This window comes from Nicotiana tabacum, chromosome 15, assembly GCF_000715075.1.
Source record: "Nicotiana tabacum cultivar K326 chromosome 15, ASM71507v2, whole genome shotgun sequence".
Taxonomy (NCBI): Eukaryota; Viridiplantae; Streptophyta; class Magnoliopsida; order Solanales; family Solanaceae; genus Nicotiana; species Nicotiana tabacum.
The window spans coordinates 3,458,381-3,479,071 of NC_134094.1; positions in this window are offsets into that span (position 1 = coordinate 3,458,381).

Here is a 20,691-nt window from a genome sequence, read left to right on the forward strand (position 1 = left end):
AACAAAAAGGTCACTACTTATTAATTATTTAAAACAAAATTCACTAGTTGATCAGTGTTGGCTCGCCTGACAATGGTGTTGGGCTCCATCACAGCCTATATTGGAATTGGGTCATGACACAATTGATTTTTGAAATTAAAGTATCTAAAATTCGACTGAAATATTTTTGATATTTGTTGAATAATATTAGATGCTTTTAATATTGCCAAGCAATTGATAGAAATACAAATGTATATTAAATTCAAAAAATTAGGTCGCAACTGGAAATTTATTAGAATTTTGATTATTAGTTGTTGCAAAAATAGGTTTTAGTGGCAATGGAACTTTGCTACAAATAAAATTTGTGCATTTAATCAATTAAACCATGGAAACAACCTCTTGTATAAATATAGGGAAAGGCTGTGTACAATACACCCTTGTGGTCCGACCCTTTTCCGAACCGTGTATAGCGGGAGTTTAATGCACCGAGCTGCCCCCTGCCCCTCATTTTTTTTTAAAATACAATTTGTATTAGTGTCAACAAATGTTTCACTACCATCTAAGGCTATTGTGGCGACTACAGTTGTCACTAACAATGCAATAGTATTGGTAAAGACTAGGTCGCTGGTAGAAGATCAGACCCTACCCAAAAGCTAGAGATAATTAGTGGCGACTCTATGGCCTTTTGTAGCGACTTTTGTTGCCACAAATAGTCTAATTTCTTGTAGCTCCAAAGTTTTCACGTCTTGAAATCATGATTTACTGGTTATACGCACAAGGATAAGTTTGACCATTACACTAAGACTTCACTTCAAATAGGATCATTACTTTTAAAAAAAAGTAGAATAAAAAACACAACACATTCTTAATCAGAATAGTGGTTCATATGGATCTAGAACACGATGAATCTTGAAATTCTATAGGACATTTTTCGGATATCCTATAAAATGAAAATGATATAGAGAGAATTAGTATGACTCATGTGATATCGCATTATTAGCATAATGTTCATAATTTTCTATGAATCAGACTGCATACTGTCACAAGAGCCACAATTAACGAGTGATCTATATTTGGTTCAACATCAAGAGTTAACACATTATCACCATAGGCAAATCCTTGCTTTGGAAGTAAACAAAACATGGGAAGTTGTTGACCTGCCTCGTGAAAAGAATTCCATAGGGTCTAAGTGGGTATACAAGATCAAGTATAAGGTTAGTGGTGAGATAGAAAGATTTAAGGCTCGACTGGTAGCTAAGGGATACAACCAACAAGAAGGGTTCGACTACAATGAAACATTCTCACCAGTTGCTAAAATGGTAACAGTTAGGTCAGTTATTGCATTTGCAGCCTCTAAGGACTGGGAATTGCACCAGATGGATGTCTTCAATATATTCTTGCAAGGTGATCTCTCAGAAGAGGTATACATAGATTTACCCTAGGGGTTTTGGAGATAGAGGAAGCACATGAAGGTTTGCAGGCTGTTGAAATCATTTTATGGGCTTAAGCAGGCATTTAGATAGTGGAACTTTAAGCTTACTCAAACCCCGTTACATGCAGGTTTCACACAGAGTAAGTTTGACTATTCCCTGTTCATTAAGAAGGTTGGCCATGATATTGTGGTGATATTGATCTATGTAGATGATTTGCTACTCACTGTAGCAATCTCGAGATGATCAAAGAGGCCAAACATTCATTGTATCAACAAGGATTTAGGTAAGCTAAGGTACTTCCTTGGCATTGAGGTGCTGAGGTCCAAACATGGTCTCCTATTCAATCAAAGGAAATACACTCTAGAGTTCATCTCAGAAGGGCTTAGTGGAGCTAAGCCAATAGTAACTCCTCTAGAAATTTATAACACTCCGTAAATTCGGACTATGTGTGGACATGTTAAATAAGTATTAATGTGATATTTTAGATATATGAAGTCCTATCGGAATGATTATGGGTGAAAATAGTTGTTTTAGAATCAAGACGGAGAGTGAGGTGCATAAGATTCGATAAAATCGACTAAGTTTATGAAAAGTCTATTTTTTTCTAGAATTTCATAAATATCAGTTGCGAATTTGAAGAAATGTGAAACATGAAAGTTGTAGCTCTTCAAAATATATATCCAACTATATATTGTGGAGCCTGAACGGATTTCTGAGCGAAAAGATATGTGCGTTTTACTGGACAATGCGCAGTATGCGCGGCCAGGTGTGCGCTCAGATGGTCTCCTGTGCGGCCGTGAACTTGTAGCGGTGCTACTGCCCTGATGCGCTTCTAGGTGCACGGGAGCGCATCCGGGGGGTCAATTGTAAAGTCCAACTTCGTCCCCACACCCTAAAATACAAAAACTTGCTCTAGAAAGGGAAGCTCTCAAGAATATAACTCATCCAAGACCCCTCCTCATCTAAGGTAAGTTCTAATGGTGATTCTAAGTCAATTTCAATTCCTCAACACCTTATTAATATGGGTAAACCCTTAAAATTATTAGATATTCGATTGGGACATCATGGTTGAGAAAACAAACCCTAGAACTCGAATTCAAGAGAATTGAACTTCAAAAAGGTAATGTCTTCATCCTCTAATTGATTATAGCATAGGATTAATGATTATAGACTCTATGTTCATGAGATATGAGTTGATGGGTTTGATAGAAAAACATGAACGATTATAGGTTTGGGTTGTTGATTGTTGATTATTTAATAAGGGTGTTGTTTATCTTATGGGTGATGAAGAATGTTATTGATTATAGCAAATTGAGATTTTAGAATTTATCTATGAGCAAGAAAATGGGTTGTTGAGTGTGGAAACACCATTAATAAGCGATATGAAGCTTTATGCCCACCAAGTGTTTGAGAAAATGCCTAAGTGACCAAAACATGAGTATTATTGCTAAAATGGAATCCCTTTGACTTGTATTGGTATAGATTAAAGTTGAAAGGGTTGGCGAATGTTGTACTACGCTCAAGAGCAAGAAGTTAAGGTATGTGAGTCTAACTCTCTATGTTTGGGAATATTAATGATTCTCCCTACACTAAGTTTCTTTTACGACATTACTAATTGCCTAAGAAGTATAGTTAAGCCTAGTTCCTTGAATAGTTGCGAACTTCTATTATCTAGCTTCATAACTCGTTCATGACTTTCATTCCGAATGTTGTGAGCTCAGTGCATAATCAATATAGACTTGAGTTTGATGCCCGTGAGTCTCAGCTAAGATTACTGGCATGTCATAAACAATTAAAGTTTCAATTTTTATAATCAGTTCATGAATACATGTCTCAATGTAGTTCTATTCAGCATTCAAGTATGTATGAAGTAAATATACTTAATGAAAATCAAAAAATCTCAGATACCTATCTCCCTCTTCTAAATCCATATTCTTCTTTTGCTCAAAAGCGGCTACCCTATGGGCACAGGTTTGTTCTTTGGTCCAGTCAAAACCTAGACGCATAAAAGAGTACATTGCTGCATCTAAATTAGATCAGCACCCAATTTATGCATCTGGTGAAGAAAAGTTCGTAACTCTAGAAATACCAGAAGAGTCTTTTGTTTAATGGAGATCCCATAATTTTACCCATATTTATTTTGGGGCTGTAAGACTTGCTCTTACATACCATGGACGAAAAGGACAGCCAGTCACGACACGACTGGCACTACTTGATTCAAGGTACATGGAATACCAACATGCAAATCTTGGCACAACTGAAGTCACTCTTAATGCCGGAACCGTTTTTGTCACGCTGTTTCCAAATTTTTTCATGTCACTAGCAGATTCGCACTTATCTACTGCCTTAAATATTCAAGTACAGATTCAAGGTGCTTCTTTACTAAAGGATTCTATCCAAGCAACTTTTCACTACCAAATTGCTTGGAGAGTTCAGAACCATGGGATGGATCTAATACTCCCAGGTGGAGATGATGCAGGAAGTGGAGCGAAGTAATGCACCCAGATTCCTAGACAGATTGGAAAAGAAGAGCTTCTCAAAATGCTACCCGACACCTGGATAACGAGTTATGAAAAGCTGCGAGAACCAGAAGAACCGTTGAAATCAACGGATTCTGTTATTTCACGGCGTAGTGACAACTCAGTAGCTTAAGCTTTGATCATTCCCATTTATGAAAATCCAGAAACACAACCCATTTCGTAGGAATGATTGCTGCTTCATGTCATGTGTCTAATCACCCTGACAAATTTGCAGGATTGTTCCCCTCAGTCATGAGAGAACAAGATTGGATCCAGTGTTTTGACATAAATGGAAAGGATACCAGTTGGTTTAGAGACCCTTTTGATGGCCATTGTCCTTGAGATTTAGATTGTCCTTGTGAATCATATCTCTATGATGACAATGAAGATGTGCATGCCAAGAAAAATCATTCCGAAAAAAGTATGACGATGGAGATCCAACAATAGGATCACTGTGCATGCCAGGAAAATATTATTATCTGGTACGATATGATGCACGTGAGAGTTCCGCACAACGGTTAGAAGAAATCACACCAACATGATAGCACCATACTCATGACCCAGATGTTGACTACTATTCAGAGTACAATCAACCACAGATGGAGAGATCATCGGAATGGGAAGTTGGTTATAACTTTGACAATTATCCAGAATACAGAACCCAACAGGTTTTAGAGCCTCCCAGTTGCTCTATAAACACACCCGAAGAGATTCCTGTACCACAAACCCTACCACAGATTTACATGTACAATCATGGAAACTATGAATGTAGTTTTCCACCCTTATCCATATTTAGCAAGGATGGTGCAGACCATGTGTTATGACCCAAAATTCACTAGTCGTGATGGCACCTAACCCAACTCGCTAAGTAAGCCAACTAATAACTATCCAATTCTACTAATATTAATAAGACAATTAAACAAAAGGAATTATCTAAATCTTATACATTCCCCAAGGACAGGTAGTACAAATCATGAGTTTCTAAGAATAGAATTTACAAAGTTGATATGAAGTAAATAAATCTTCTATTTAAAAAGTACATAAACAGAGTTTTTATAAATCTAAGGCTACTATGAACAAGAAGCGGCTACAACAGGAACGCAGGTACATCTTCAAATCCGGCAACCATCGAGCACAACAACAACAACAGCCAACATCTGCACGAAATGTGCAGAAGTATAGTATCAGTACAACCGACTTCATGTACTAAGTAAGTAACAAACCTAATCTTAGGTTGAAAGTAGTGACGAGCTCGAACATAGGTCGATTCCAACACCAATAACTAATAGCAGTTCATAACAACGTAAAGCATATAAATAAGAAAGTAACTCAAAGATAAAAATGCTCAACTTTTTCATAGTTTTCCGAAAATATTTCCACTTTTCAAGAATATCAGTGAAAACTCAAATCCTTTACCGAAATCGTCGAAAAATATGAGATAGTTTGAAAACTGTAAAATTTTCCAAAAATCCTTTCCACAATAAATTAGATGTTTCGCTTTCTTTCCATATAGCAAGTGTGAAATACCTCTCTATGCCCACATATCAATGTGTGTAAAAAAATCATGAATGACGTGATACCGTACATCATGAGGAAAAATGCATTTCTATGCATATATGTCATGTGGCATGTCAATGCCATGTATCTCAAAGAAGAATCATGTACTCACACTCTTAGAGTACTCAATCTCATTGTCTCGCACTTTTTACTCATCATGCTCAACCACTCGGTACTTGTATATGGCCCATACGGCCTAGGAAAATCCATCCCGGAACATATACAACACTGACTATAAGTCATCCAGTACCGAGGAAAAAGGGCAATCCAACCCTGTGGAGAAATCCATCGTCAGATATCAAGTACTTCGGACAAATCCATGTCCATGGAAATCCATCCCTCTATAATATCATCCGCGCTCACTAGGGTTGTGTACAGACTCCGGAGGGGCTCCTATAGCCCAAGCGCTATCATAAGCCAGATCCAGGCATAAATCAATATAACATGCTGCGGCGTGCGGCCCGATTCCATAACTGTCACTCATAATCAGGCTCTCAGCCTCACTTAGTCACTAATCTCTGCAGTCTTACTTACGGGCTCACAATGTCATGAAACTAGCCCGACCACAATGATATGATGTATCAATAAACGACAACTGAGACTGAAATATGATATGAATGCATGAATATGATTGAGTACGAAATATCAATAAAATCAGTGAGATGACAGCAAGAAATGACCACTATGAATCCTAACAATATCAGCATAAAACCTAAACAGGTTATCTAGCATGATTGACAGCTTAGTTACACTTAATCATATGGTGATAACATACATATCAACAAAATATAGCCACTAAACAGTGCCATGAAAATAATGGAGTCATAATTCACAGGGTGCACACCCACACGCCCGTCACCTAGCATGTGCGTCACCTCATCATCAATCACATACCACGTAATTCGGGGTTTCATACCCTCATCACTAAGTTTAGAAGAGTTACTTACCTTGAACAAGCCAATTCCAATACCGAGCAAGCCAAGCGATGCTCCAACAATGCCATTACGCACGTAGCGACCTCCGAACGGCTCAAAACTTGCCAAAAGAAACTCAAATACATCAGACGATGCTAAAGGAACCAATCCCAATCGAAAAAGGTCGAATCTTTAATTAAAAGCCCAAAATCGGCCAAAAGGCCCAACCTAGGCCCGCGGCTCGGAACCCGACAAAACTTACAAAATCCGATAACCCATTCAATTACGAGTCCAACCATACTAGTTTCACTCAAATCCAACTCTGAATCGATGTTCAAAACTCAAAAATTAACTTTATGAAATTTTAGACAAAACCCCCAAATTTCACTTTGAAATCATCAATCAAATGACAAAAACGAAGATGAATTCATTAAATATAACCAAATTCGAGTATAGAACACTTACCATAATCCATATAGTGAAAATCGCTTCCAAATATTGTCCAAATCCGAGCTCCCCAACTCAGAATACGACCATATGAACAAACCTTCAATATTAAGTACTTTTGCTCAACTGTTCGGCCTCGTTTTGCATGCCAAACAATCCCAAAACTTGCTTTTGATGCCTCCAATGGATTCCTTGTAAAATGTCAGTCAAGATAGGCTTTTGAATCACCCCATTTGACCTTATAATGAAGGAGATATGTTGGTTTCAATATTTAAAAATAGTGCAGATTTTTAAATACGAAGTCAGTGACAATTGCGTAATTAATCTGAAAAATTTAGCAACCCAATTCTTAGTAAAATGACCATAAAATCCACATATGATGTCCATATTCGACGATTCTTTTTGTTACGGATCCGTAATTATGATACAGATCTAATGCTTTAATCAAAATAGAAATCAGAGCTTATTTGTTCAACCATTTATTCTTGAAAAAACTACGTCGAAACATAAGAAAAACGAGCGCAACACAACCCAATTCTATCCAAAACTTACCCGAGCCGCTCGGGACCCGTACGAACATGCCAACAGTCCCATAACATAACACAGACTTACTCGAGGCCTCAAATCACGCATAACAACATCGAAACGATGAAACACACCTCAAATAAAACTTAATGAACTTTCGACTTCCAAAAATTCACGCCGAAACATATCAAATCAACTCGAAATGAACTCAAATTTTGCACACAAGTCCTAATACATCATACGGAGCTACTCGTACCCCCAAACTACCGAGCGAAGTGCAAATGCTCAAAACAACCGTTCGGGTCGTTATATTCTCCCTCACTTAAATATATGTTTGTTCTCGAACGTACCAAGAGTTGTTCCCAAGGCTATCAAACCGCCGTATAACTTTACCATGCATATATTCGGGGGTGATCCCACGTCACCCTATTTCAACTAGGCCCGACCACACCACACAACTGAATATCATTACTCCATCCTTAGTCCGTAAACCATGATATCCAATTTCCAACGTCCGGAATTACTACAAGGCCCGAACTTTGCATATACATAATGTATAAGTCTGAACAAGCTGTATCAAGCCATAACCATGACCCACGACACAATCACAAGATATACCACACAACTCAAATACTTCTAGCGATAACTTCCAACCGCAATAGCTGCTCGATAACTAACTCGACACCGGTAAGGAACCTCATATCAACTAAAAACTTGTTCTGAACCTTTGTACACTGCCAATGATGAAAGAAACACGCAGAAACTCGTAACCACTTATCAGACCAACAAGTCATGCAACTCTCCCTCCTTCGACAAGAACTATAGCCAATTTCTAAGCCGACTTCCGATATTATCCTTCTAATTATGCTGTAATCAATTACGATAGTATCCATTCTAGGTCCAATGACCTCATCTCATCCAACACAATCATTCTAGTGACAGGCCACATCAACACAATCTAAAGCCATAACCCATACAATCCGTGCACCAATAGGCAACAATCCAAATGTACTCAAATCATGAAAAATGACTCAAACGAGAGAATTGTCCCGCAAGCTTAACAAGTACTACCACAACGAAATACTGAAAATCCATCACACCCCGTAGGACCATCACACGAATCTAACACAAAGGTTCATACCTCAACATAATTTCGCTGCAATGCGTGCCCCATCCAAATACTGATCCATGGTATATACCTCAAGCCACCATGCTCAAAATCAATAACCACGCGTAATGCGACATCAAGTACTCAAAGGGCATTACCATAATGACGGAGAGGCAAATGACACAGTGCCATACAAACCCCGAAAGAACATAACCAATATGCCATCAATCATGCAATACTCAAATACTCATCTCGCTCAAATTCCGTTATAAGGTCCCAATAGAACCACACTATGTGTGCTTATAACCCACAATTCACAATTCCTCGTAGCATAGAAGAGTAACTCACAGATCATTTCAGAACATGAATAAGCTTAACAACAACAGAGTGGCATATTCCTCAGCAATAGCAGTATGGAGCCAATCAATCTGACTCGGTGTAGAATACACATCCTAATTGGGCCTACCAATGGACCTCCAAATCAGCTCTAGTCACCCATAAATAGATAAATAACCCCCCGATGTTCCACAATGACTGAATCATAACACATACTATCATCTGGCTAGCTTCGGCCAAGACTTCACAGTCCACAACCATGATACAATCTGCTCCTGAGAACTCCCAGTCTCCAAATCCACAGAACACACGAATCACCATATCTGATCCCATCTCCACCGCCCGAATGTCTAACACATCTCTCATACACGATCATCCCACGAGGAATACTTCTATAATTCTTCTGTGCCACATAGCAAAATTTGAATATAAGCAGTCGATCAACCAAGAGAGTGCCGCAATACCAATGAAGTATCCATAAATCAAAACACATTGCCCCTTCTGAAATGTATACTTTTATCAAGCCATACCAAATAGTAATATCATTCACCTAGTCATCTGAAACCGTCCATGCTGCCTAAGAATACACCGCGACCTTGCTCATGCAAATCTCAATCCCACACAACACACCACATATACCATGCCATCATATGAAAAGTACGAAAATCTCATAATCCACTTCGAGTCATAGTAATCTACATACTCAACCAGTTAGAAACCTTCCATTTGATCTTATCCAGGAGAAAATCCCTATTCCAACATGTTCCAAACACCGATAGGAAATATACACCTCGAACTATGGTAGTAACCATTGAAAACTCTTCGAAACGCATTTGCACATAATCAAGCCATCAGAACTAAATCTCTCTATCTCAACCAAGCCACACAGGCTGCCGAAACCCAATAGCATTGCCACGAAGCACTTGTAGAAACTCACCACATCACAAGTACCCAAAGAACAGATCATATCTTTTATTGTGCTAATCCAACCTACTACCAAGTTGACACTTTTCCTTGCCAGAACACCAGACCCTTAACCAAAACTCACCACAATCGGTCCTAACATAACACCACATGCCTTAAAGCCCATAAACCATTGAATGCTCTCTTAAGCACCCCCGAAATACCACAACCGAGATACTCACACCGAAGAGACCTCCTGCGAATTTCAAGCTGTTCTTTCACCATCCTGATACTAAATTGTAGAATCCATAAGGATATAAAAACGCCACAAGTCTCGATACTATCCACTGAAAATCTCAGTTTCTAGCCATATACAAATCCTAAAAGTCCCTAGTTTCTGCATTTAAATCTTGTATCCATTAGAACCATTCTCGAGAGTCTTCCACCCTACTCAAACCTCAATTATACCGACCAAACGGACTAAACGGCCTGTGCCCCATTAGCACACCAACACCCAAGGAAGTGACCCCACCTTAATGCAACCAAACAAATTTCTACTCCATGCACACTACATCCTTTATGAATAACCACTCAATCATTCCGTGATTTCTATATACCCATAGAGTGTAATATAACCCGCATCCAGAAATTCTTTCACTCGAGTCATCCTCAATCTCAACCTCTGTAAGTCATAACTGATTCACAAGTATACCTCAAACTGAAACCAATATAACACATAACTGTGCAATCAACTCGTCGATAGCAGACTCCCCCACTTGGCTCAAAGCCAAGGAATAAAGCATTTGATAACTTATAATACCCATACTATGTTGCTGCCCAAAATCCCGCATTAAAATTCAACTAAATCCTTCATAAGCTTATGTAATACAAACCTTCTAATATCTCATATCATCTGCAAATCTCGCATTCACCCTTGTAACAATCAAGCCAACTCTCATAAGCGATCAAAACCCAAATTGCAACACATATAATTCACTCGTAAAAGAGAACTCGCTACAAAACAACATAGGGATCACACAAACCTCAGGACACCCCGCAGGAGATAACCCACCTGCTTTGCCTCAAACTAACATCTCTCTATTCCCTTCCACAGTCATAACTATTACGCAATCACTTAATCTTCCTGAGTTTGAACTCATATCACGACATTGAAAACTTACTTCACTCTGCAACCAAACAACATGAAAGATCCTTTAACACGCCCATAACTCGAGACTATACATCGAATAAAGACAGAAATCAAGCACCCAATAGCCCCTTCTACACCTCAAGCAAACCTTTCTTGTCACGTTCAAACCATATGAACACATCTCGCAGTCACATCATACTCATCACGTAGCCATCAAGCCACAAACTCCAATAATAGGGACACTACCGAGCATATAAATGCAAAAGCATGTGCTCACATAATCAACACATATGTGCTCAAGCTACAGTCAGAATCCAGCCTCAAGTCCTCCAGACTAGCCCATCATCAGCACGCCAAAATCGTATTTCGCACCTCAACCATGGAATCACAAGCCATGCAAAACTGATACCGAGCTCTCACATGCGCATACGAATGCTCACATGCTCACAACTGATATCGAGCGCTCACATGCGCATACGAATTCAAAGAGTTGCACTTCAAGCTGAATCAATGTTGCACGATAAGGAAAGAAAGATGGGAAGTATATCCGAAATGTCTTGTAGCCTCTCGAAGATAGGTATGGACGTCATCATACCGATCTGCAAGACTCTACTAGACACTTGCTCATGACTTGTAGAACCTATGAACCTAGAGCTCTGATACCAATCTGTCACGACCCAAAATCCACTAGTTGTGATGGCACCTAACCCAACCCTCTAAGTAAGCCAACTAATAACTATACAATTCCGCTAATATTAATAAGACAATTAAACAAAAGGAATTATCTAAATCATATACATTCCCCAAGGACCGGTAGTACAAATCATGAGCTTCTAAGAATAGAATTTACAAAGTTGATATGAAGTAAATAAATCTTCTGTTTGAAAAGTACATAAACAGAGTTTTTATAAATCTAAGGCTACCATGAATAAGAAGCGGCTACAACAGGAACGCAGGTACATCTTAAAATCCGGCAACCATCGAGCACAACAACAACAACAGCCAACATCTGCATGAAATGTGCAGAAGTATAGTATCAGTACAACCGACTTCATGTACTAAGTAAGTAACAAACCTAATCTTAGGTTGAAAGTAGTGACGAGCTGGAACATAGGTCGATTCCAACACCAATAACCGATAGCAGTTCATAACAACGTGAAGCATATAAATAAGAAAGTAACTCAGAGATATAAATTCTCAGCTTTTTCACAGTTTTCCAAAAATATTTCCACTTTTCAAGAATATTAGTGAAAACTCAAATCCTTTACCGAAATTGTCGAAAAATATGAGATAGTTTGAAAATTGTAAAATTTTCCAAAAATCCTTTCCACAATAAATTAGAAGTTTCGTTTTCTTTCCAGATAGCAAGTGTGAAATACCTCTCTATGCCCATATATCAATGTGTGTAAAAAGTCATGAATGACGTGATACCGTACATCATGAGAAAAAATGCATTTCTATGCATGTATGTCATGTGTGCATGCCATTGCCATGTATCTCAGAGATGAATCATGTACTCACACTCTTAGAGTACTTAATCTCATTGTCTCGCACTTTCCACTCATCATGATCAACCACTTGGTACTGTATATTGCCCATACGGTCCAGGGAAATCTATCCCGGAACATATACAACACTGACTATAAGTCATCCATTACCGAGGAAAAAGGGCAATCCAACCCTATGGAGAAATCCATCTCCAGATATCAAGTACTTCGGACAAATCCATGTCCAGGGAAATCTATCCCTCTATAATATCATTCGCGCTCACTGGGGGTGTGTACAGACTCCGGAGGGGCTCCTACAGCCCAAGTGTTATCATAAGCCAGATCCAAGCATAAATCAATATAACATCCTGCAGCGTGCAGCCCAATCCCATCACTGTCACTCATAATCAGGCTCTCAGCCTCACTTAGTAATCAATCTTTCCAGTTACACTCACGGGCTCACAATGTCATGAAACTAGCCCGACAATAATGATATGATGTATCAATAAATGACAACTGAGACTGAGATATGATATGAATGCATAAATATGACTGAGTACGAAATATCAATGAAATAAGTGAGATGACAGCAAGAAACGACCACTATGGGTCCTAACAATATCAGCATAAAGCCTAAACATGTTATCTAGCATGATTGACAACTCAGTTACTTAATCACATGGTGATAACACAGATATTAACAAAGTAGGGCCACTAAACAGTGCCATAAAAACAACGGAGTCATAATTCACAGGGTGCACGCCCACACGTCCGTCACCTAGCATGTGCGTCACCTCATCATCAATCACATACCATGTAATTCGGGGTTCCATACCCTCAGCACTAATTTTAGAAGAGTTACTTACCTCGAACAAGCCAATTCCAATACTGAGCAAGCCAAGCGATGCTCCAAAAATGCCATTACGCGTGTAGCGACCTTCGAACGGCTCAAAACTAGCCAAAAGCAACTAAAATACATCAGATGATGCTAAAGGAACCAATCCCAATAGAAAAAGTTGAATCTTTAATCAAAAGCCCAAAATCGGCCCAAACGCCCAACCCAAGCCCGCTTCTTAAAACCCGACAAAACTCACAAAATCCGATAACACATTCAATTACGAGTCCAACCATACTAGTTTCACTCAAATCCGACTCCAAATCGATGTTCAAAACTCAAAAATTTATTTTATGAAATTTTAGACAAAACCACCAAATTTCACTTTGAAATCATCAATCAAATGACAAAAACGAAAATGGATTCATGAAATATAACCAAAACCGAGTATAGAACACTTACCCCAATCCATATGGTGAAAATCGCCTCCAAATATTGTCCAAAGCCGAGCTCCCCCAACTCAAAATATGACCATATGAACAAACCTTCGGTATTAAGTACTTTTGCCCAGCTGTTCGGCCTCGTTTTGCATGACAAACGATTTCAAAACTTGCTTTTGATGCCCCCAATGGATTCCTTGTAAAATGTCAATCAAGATAGAATTTTGAATCACTCCATTTGACCTTATAATGAAGGAGATATGTTGGTTTCAATATTTGAAAATAGTGCAAATTTTTAAATACGAAGTCAGTGGCAATTGCGTAATTAATCTAAAAAAATCTGGCAACCCAATTCTTAGTAAAACGACCATAAAATCTACATACAATGTCCATATTCGACGATTCTTTTTACTGCGGATCCGTAATTACGATACAGATCTAATGCTTCAACCAAATCAGAAATCAGAGCTCATTTGTTCAACCATTTATTCTTGAAAAAACTACGTCGAAACATAAGAAAAACGAGCGCAACACAACCCAATTCTATCCAAAACTCATCCGAGCCCCTCGGGGCCCGTATGAACATACCAACAAGTCCCATAACATAACACGGACTTACTCGAGGCCTCAAATCATGCATAACAACATCGAAACGATGAAACATACCTCAAATCAAACTTAATGAACTTTCGACTTTAAAAAACTTTTGCCGAAACATATAAAATCAACTCATTATGAACTTAAATTTTGCACACAAGTCCTAATACATGATACAGAGTTACTCGTGCCCCCAAACTACCGAGCGAAGTGCAAATGCTCAAAATGATTGTTCGGGTCGTTACCCCATGCTCCCAAAATCCCCAAAAGAAATGTCATTTTACCTTCCGGAGTCAAGGACCCTAGAGGCAATTTGGAAGCATCAAAAAATTGGCAGACTGAAAATTCAGTGGCACAAAATAAGGTACTATTCAATATTGACAAGACTGTTAAAGAATCTACTGGAAAATTGGAAACTGTTGAGAGAAATATAAATAAAATCTCTGAACAAACTAACTAGAATTAGGGATTGATCGAAGTGCAACTCAGTGACCTTGATAGACGCGTCTGCCCCCAGGCATATCCTTATTTCATTTCTTTGACTTACAAAAGAGAGAGATGGCCTCCTTGAAAAAGTAAATCCACCTTTTTAATAACCCACAACCATCTTCGTCGTCGTCCCAAATTATATCCTACACACATAAACAACCATCTTTCCCAACACAAAGTGTTTATTCTAATCCACCCACACCCACTCTTGTTTCAGAAACCCCACTCTTTCCATCACGAATACAACCCTCGTTGTTTTCACAATTTCCTCCCACACTAAATCAGATAATAACTCTGATCTTGCGAAGTTTGTTTAGGACATGAAAGATGCTTTGGAAGCAAAGACAAAGGCTCAAAGAAAAACACAAAGAGAAGAAGAAATGCGCAAATATGCTATGCCTTCGGAGCCAAAACCTAAAATAACTTTTCAGCCAGACCCTCAGACTAGTACCGGCCAATACAGAGATCAAACTCAACAACTCATGATCTCAAATCCTTTGTTACCCAGTGTCTACACAATCCATGACACAGAAGAAACAGATGAATCCCCCATCTAATCAGAAAAATCCTCGGATATGTTTTTTGATAACTCGGAACCCATGTCCAATATATCTGAAGCAGAACTAACCGTTGATGATGCATTAATTCCTAAATCATCGGAGGAATCATTCGAAGATGATAGGAGCACATTCTACCAACCTATATGGTTCGACCAATAGAACCTGAAATTGATGAGATAGAAGATGATGCAGAAGGCATGACTGAAGAACCAGAAATCACAACACCAAGGATGGTGGGTACGGGATTTCATACTTTCACTTTGGATGATCTTTCCATCCAAAATGGCTAGAAAAAATCCAAGTTTTTTATACTTGGATGTTAACAAAGCATTTGGTCGAATGAGAACCTTTTATAATCTTGTCAGAATTTGCAGTAAGATTATCTGGAACACTTAGTGAATAGTGGGTATCGGTTGGAACGGCAGGTAAGAATAATTTACTTACTTCCCAAGATCTTTCTTGGAACATAGGAATAATTCATTCTTATTTCTGTGAAAGTCAAAGTCAGAACAAAGAAGATCTAAGAAAACGAATTTTTGAAATGAAGTGTCAATCTTATGACAGGAAAAAGATTGACCGTCATCTCTAAAAGATAATTAAGTTGTTCTATCATATTAGTGGGGACATTTCTCTAAAACAAGCTTCATCAATTCACTCCCACCAATACTATCTGAAAGAATATCAGCCTTATTGAAGGAGCGTGGTACATCTGTTACTGCCATGAATGTTGGTGACATAAGGCAAGCTGTTTTCTATGTACAAGATGACCTCTGCAGCAAAAGGAAATTCTTCAACCAAATAAATAAGATATCTCGAGATTTGAACAAAGCATGCAGAAAAATAGATTTTATTACCAAGGATAGGAGTTGTACAGATTGCAACACACATAGGAGAAGGAAGTTCAAAAGGTTCAAGCTTTCTCGGCATAAGGAAAGAGATGGACACATGTTCAGAAAAAGAAAGAATTTTTTCAGGCGAAGCAAAACAAACATGTTTTCAAGGAAAAAACCTAATTCATGTTTCACATGCGGAAAAATAGGTCACTTTGCAAAGAAATGCCCCCAAAACAGAAAATCAATTAGGTTAATCTCTGAAATCCAAAAGTACACAGGTGTTGAGATTGACGATGATTTAGAATCAGTATTTTCACTGGAGGAAGAGCCAAGTGAAGACACTTTGTTTTCACTAGAAATCTATAAAGAATATAGAAATCACATGTACCATATTTCTCATACTGAAGACCCAGAAGCTGATGCAGTAAATGATGCCACTATAGACCAATCAGATTCAGGGGAAGGAATTTTCAGTATCACCACAGTCCCTCAGAAAGAGGTAAATGTATATCCTACCAAATGGGATAAACCTATCTCTGTAATAGCCTTCTATGATACTGGAGCAGCATACTCGATCATGAATTCAACCATACTTCCAGAGGAATGTTGGGTACCCCATTCCAGAAACTTTGGAACATTATCACAAGGGGCTTGACAACAACTGTTAAAACAAGACACCCGATCACAATTGAATTCTTTCCAGGCCTTAAAATTAGGTCAAACACCCTTGGATCAGATATTCCTGGAAAAGATTTGATCGTTGCCTTTGACCTATATAGTAAACTCAAGAACAAACTCCTAGTTAGAGCTAATGGAATCAGATTCAAAATCAGTTCAAGGAATATGGCAACATCTCCAGACTATTCCAAGTCACTAAAGAAGACCAATTCATGCAGATTGGTGAGCAAATTAGGCAACAACTCTGTGTTGAATCTCATGTAGACTTCCTCAAAGGGTTTAACACTCCTTTATGGAAAAATGAAGAATTCTACATCAAATTGCCCTTCAAGAAAAATGAGAACATCAACCCCACAAAGGCAAGTCATTCTCGAATGAACCCAGAACATTTGAAACTGGCAATGAAGGAATGTGAAGAACTACTTAACTTTGGCTTAATTGAACCAACAGACTCACAGTGGGCATGTGGAGCTTTCTATGTCAAGAAAAGATCATAACAGATCAGAGGAAAGTAAAGACTAGTAATCAATTATCAACCTTTGATCTACTTTCTACAGGATGATAAGTTTCCCATTCCAAACAAGGTTACCCTATTTTCATATCTCGCCAAAGACCATATATTTTCCAAGTTTGACCTAAAGTCAGGTTTCTGGAAACTCGGAGTCCATCCAGATGAAAGATCAAAAATAGGGTTTTGCATATGAGACCACCATTTCCAATGGAAAATGATGCCTTTGGCACTAAAGACAGCACCGTCCTTATTCCAGAAAGCCATCATAAAAATATTCCAACCTATTCTCAATTCAATGTTGGTTTATATTGTTGATATTCTCTTATTCAGTAATTCCATTTAAGAACATTTCAAATTACTAAATCAGTTTATAGAATTGGTTAAGAAATTTGGTGTTATGCTATCAGCAAAAAAAGATGATTCTTGCACAGGAAAAGATTGAGCTCTTGGGAATGGAATTCACCCAAGGTTCTTTCAGTCCAGGCCCCCATATATCAAAAGAGCTTCTCAAATTTCCAGATACGAGTCTCTCAACCAAGCAGATCCAGCAATTCTTAGGGATTGTCATTTATGTTCGAGATTTTATTCCAGAAGTCTCTGAATATATTACTCCTCTTAGTAATATGCTAAAGAAAAAACCACCAGCTTGGGGCAAAGAACAAGATGTTGCTGTCAAAAGGTTGAAACACCTATCTCAGCAATCCAAAACACTCAACATCCCATCAGACGGAAAGAAGGTGTTGCAAACAGATGAAAGCGATCAATACTGGAGTGCAGCACTATTGGAGGAACATGAAGAAAAGCGGAGAATCTGTGGATATGCGAGTGAAAAATTCAAAGATGTTGAACAACACTATCATTCCACCTTCAAAGAAATTTGTGCTGTCAAAATAGGAATAAAGAAGTTCAACTTCTTTCTTATCCATATAAAATCTCTTGTTGAAATGGACACGAAGGCATTTCCAAAGATAATACATGTCAATCCAAAGATCATCCCAACCCTCAAATTCTCATATGGGCTCAATGGTTTTCACCATATAAGTTCGAAGTCAAGCATCTAAATGGCAAAGATAATATCCTCGTTGATTTCTTATCTAGACCCCATGAGTTTTCTCACAGGTTCAAGAATAAGGTACCACCACAAGTCTTTATGTATCAGGGCAGAACGAGATATAGTTTGAGAACTTCAAAATCCAGCACAAGTACAAAAACAAGTCACCAAAGTTCTAGATTGAGTCAGCAATCCTCCACTAACATTCCAGAAAGTTCCCAGAAATGTAGGATTTATCATATCCTTGGGATATACCAGTTTGCCTTGAAAGAAGGACCCATTATGAGCTAGAAGTTTTTAGAAAGTATGAATGATCCATATTAAATCCATTTGGAGTAAATCCGGAGTATTCATTTGCCCGCATCTTTGTGGCATATCCCCAAGAATTCTCAGAAGAATTATTATGGATGTTCTGGTATTTACTAAATCATTATCACATTCTTATAGAATTTAAGAGTGATAAATTCAGGAAATTCCACCAACTGAAGCCTTGGGTACAAAATTTTTTATTATGGTTTAACAATTATAATTATTGGATTTCGCTGTTTAAAAGTATTTTAGGCTTAAATAAATATGTTACTATCTGGTTTCACAAGCCCGTTCATATTCATCAATGAAAGTCTTTTCCTCTACCACTTTTGAGCATACTAAAATGAAATAGAGTTTCTGTTCTTGATGACGATGAGGAATACTCTGAGTTACAACGCTCTATCTTTCAAGAAAATAAATGTATTCCTAAAGAGATATGGCCAGGACTATTTGCCAGTTGGAATTATTCTAACACATGCATGGATCGTCCTTATTATCAGTGGGTTAAAGATGCAATGAAGGACTACCATGAGAATGATGTGATATGGAACCAAGATGCCCAAGATCCTTATTCTGCTTACTTAGAGATTGAGTTAAGCTAATATGAAATTGATACTCTACATTTAGCACAAGCTCATAGAACTAGTTCTGAAGAAGCAGAAATGATAGCCTGTATAAAAGCTACAGAATATTTTGAAAAGACAAAAGAAGATTCTCCAAAAAAAAAGAAAAACAAGTAGAAAGGTCAGAAAAACGAAGGCAGAAAAATAAAAACAGGTACAAGTGTCTTCATGGCGAAGACTAGTGGATTGAAGAAGGATACACAACAAAACCATCCACGCCATCATGCACATCTGGTGGGTCTACTAAAGTCTATATCTAATAAAGAAATTTCTTATCATTAAGAAATCTCGTCCTTTATGAATTATTAAGCCTAAAGCTATTTTTGACTTTTTGGTAGCTTTACTTTAAGTCATTTTCATCTTTTAAAGTTTTTGAAGTCTTGTAAAATAATTGAGAGACATAGGGATCCACCCCTTGTCTTTCTTTGTCAATCCTTATTGCTCTTCAATGTAAATAATGAGGTGAGGTCACAGTTGTATTATTGAGTCTTTTACTTTACCTATAAAAGAAGACCTTCAAAGTTCAGGAGGATCATCGAATTCTCTCCCTGGAAAAAAATATTAAGTGTGCAATAAAATGTTTGCTTTCTAAACTTTCTCTTGTTCTCTCTTCTCTAAAAATGATGGTTGATCCTTACAGAGTGTAGAATATTAGAAATCACAAAGGACGTAATTACTTTCCATGAGTGATTACCAGAAGCTGATTAGTTTGATCTAAGAAAACGGTTTTTGATATGGCAGGTTGCTAAGAGAGCCCTTATAGCCAATAATCTGGTATACTTTCTTAGTGCAATTTTGAGACTGCTGGTTTAAAAATAATTCTCTTGTAGAACTAATCGTCATTCTTCCTCTTGATATTTATCGTTCTCCAACACCGGTACTACACTCGTTCTGAGTTGGTATCAGAGCCAGGTTATATACTTAATGAACATAGTATGGTTTAGTATTTCAGTATCATGTATTACAGTACGATTCTCAGTTCTTATTTTTAAATCCCTGAATGTTGAACACCTGTATTTGGGCTTGAGGCTGCAGTTTATACTTTATGCATCTTTGGGCTTGAGGTCGCAGTTATGTATACGTATATTTGGGCTTGAGGCCGCAGTTTGTGCACACATATATTGGGCCTGAGGCTACAGTTTATTTATTCAGATAAATAGGGTGTTCATCATTCAGAAGAGGGAGTATTCATATCCTTACTTCCTTATTCAGTTATCAGTTTCTTTATCAGTTCAGCTATCAATTATTAATACCTATTCCCAGTTATCAATTATCAGTTTAATTTCAGTTTCAGCATTTACAGTTCTTTCTTTTAGTTTCTTTACATATCAGTGCAATTTAAATGTACTGATGTCCCTTTTGCCCGGGACCTGCATTTCATGATGCAGGTAATGATTTACAGATTGA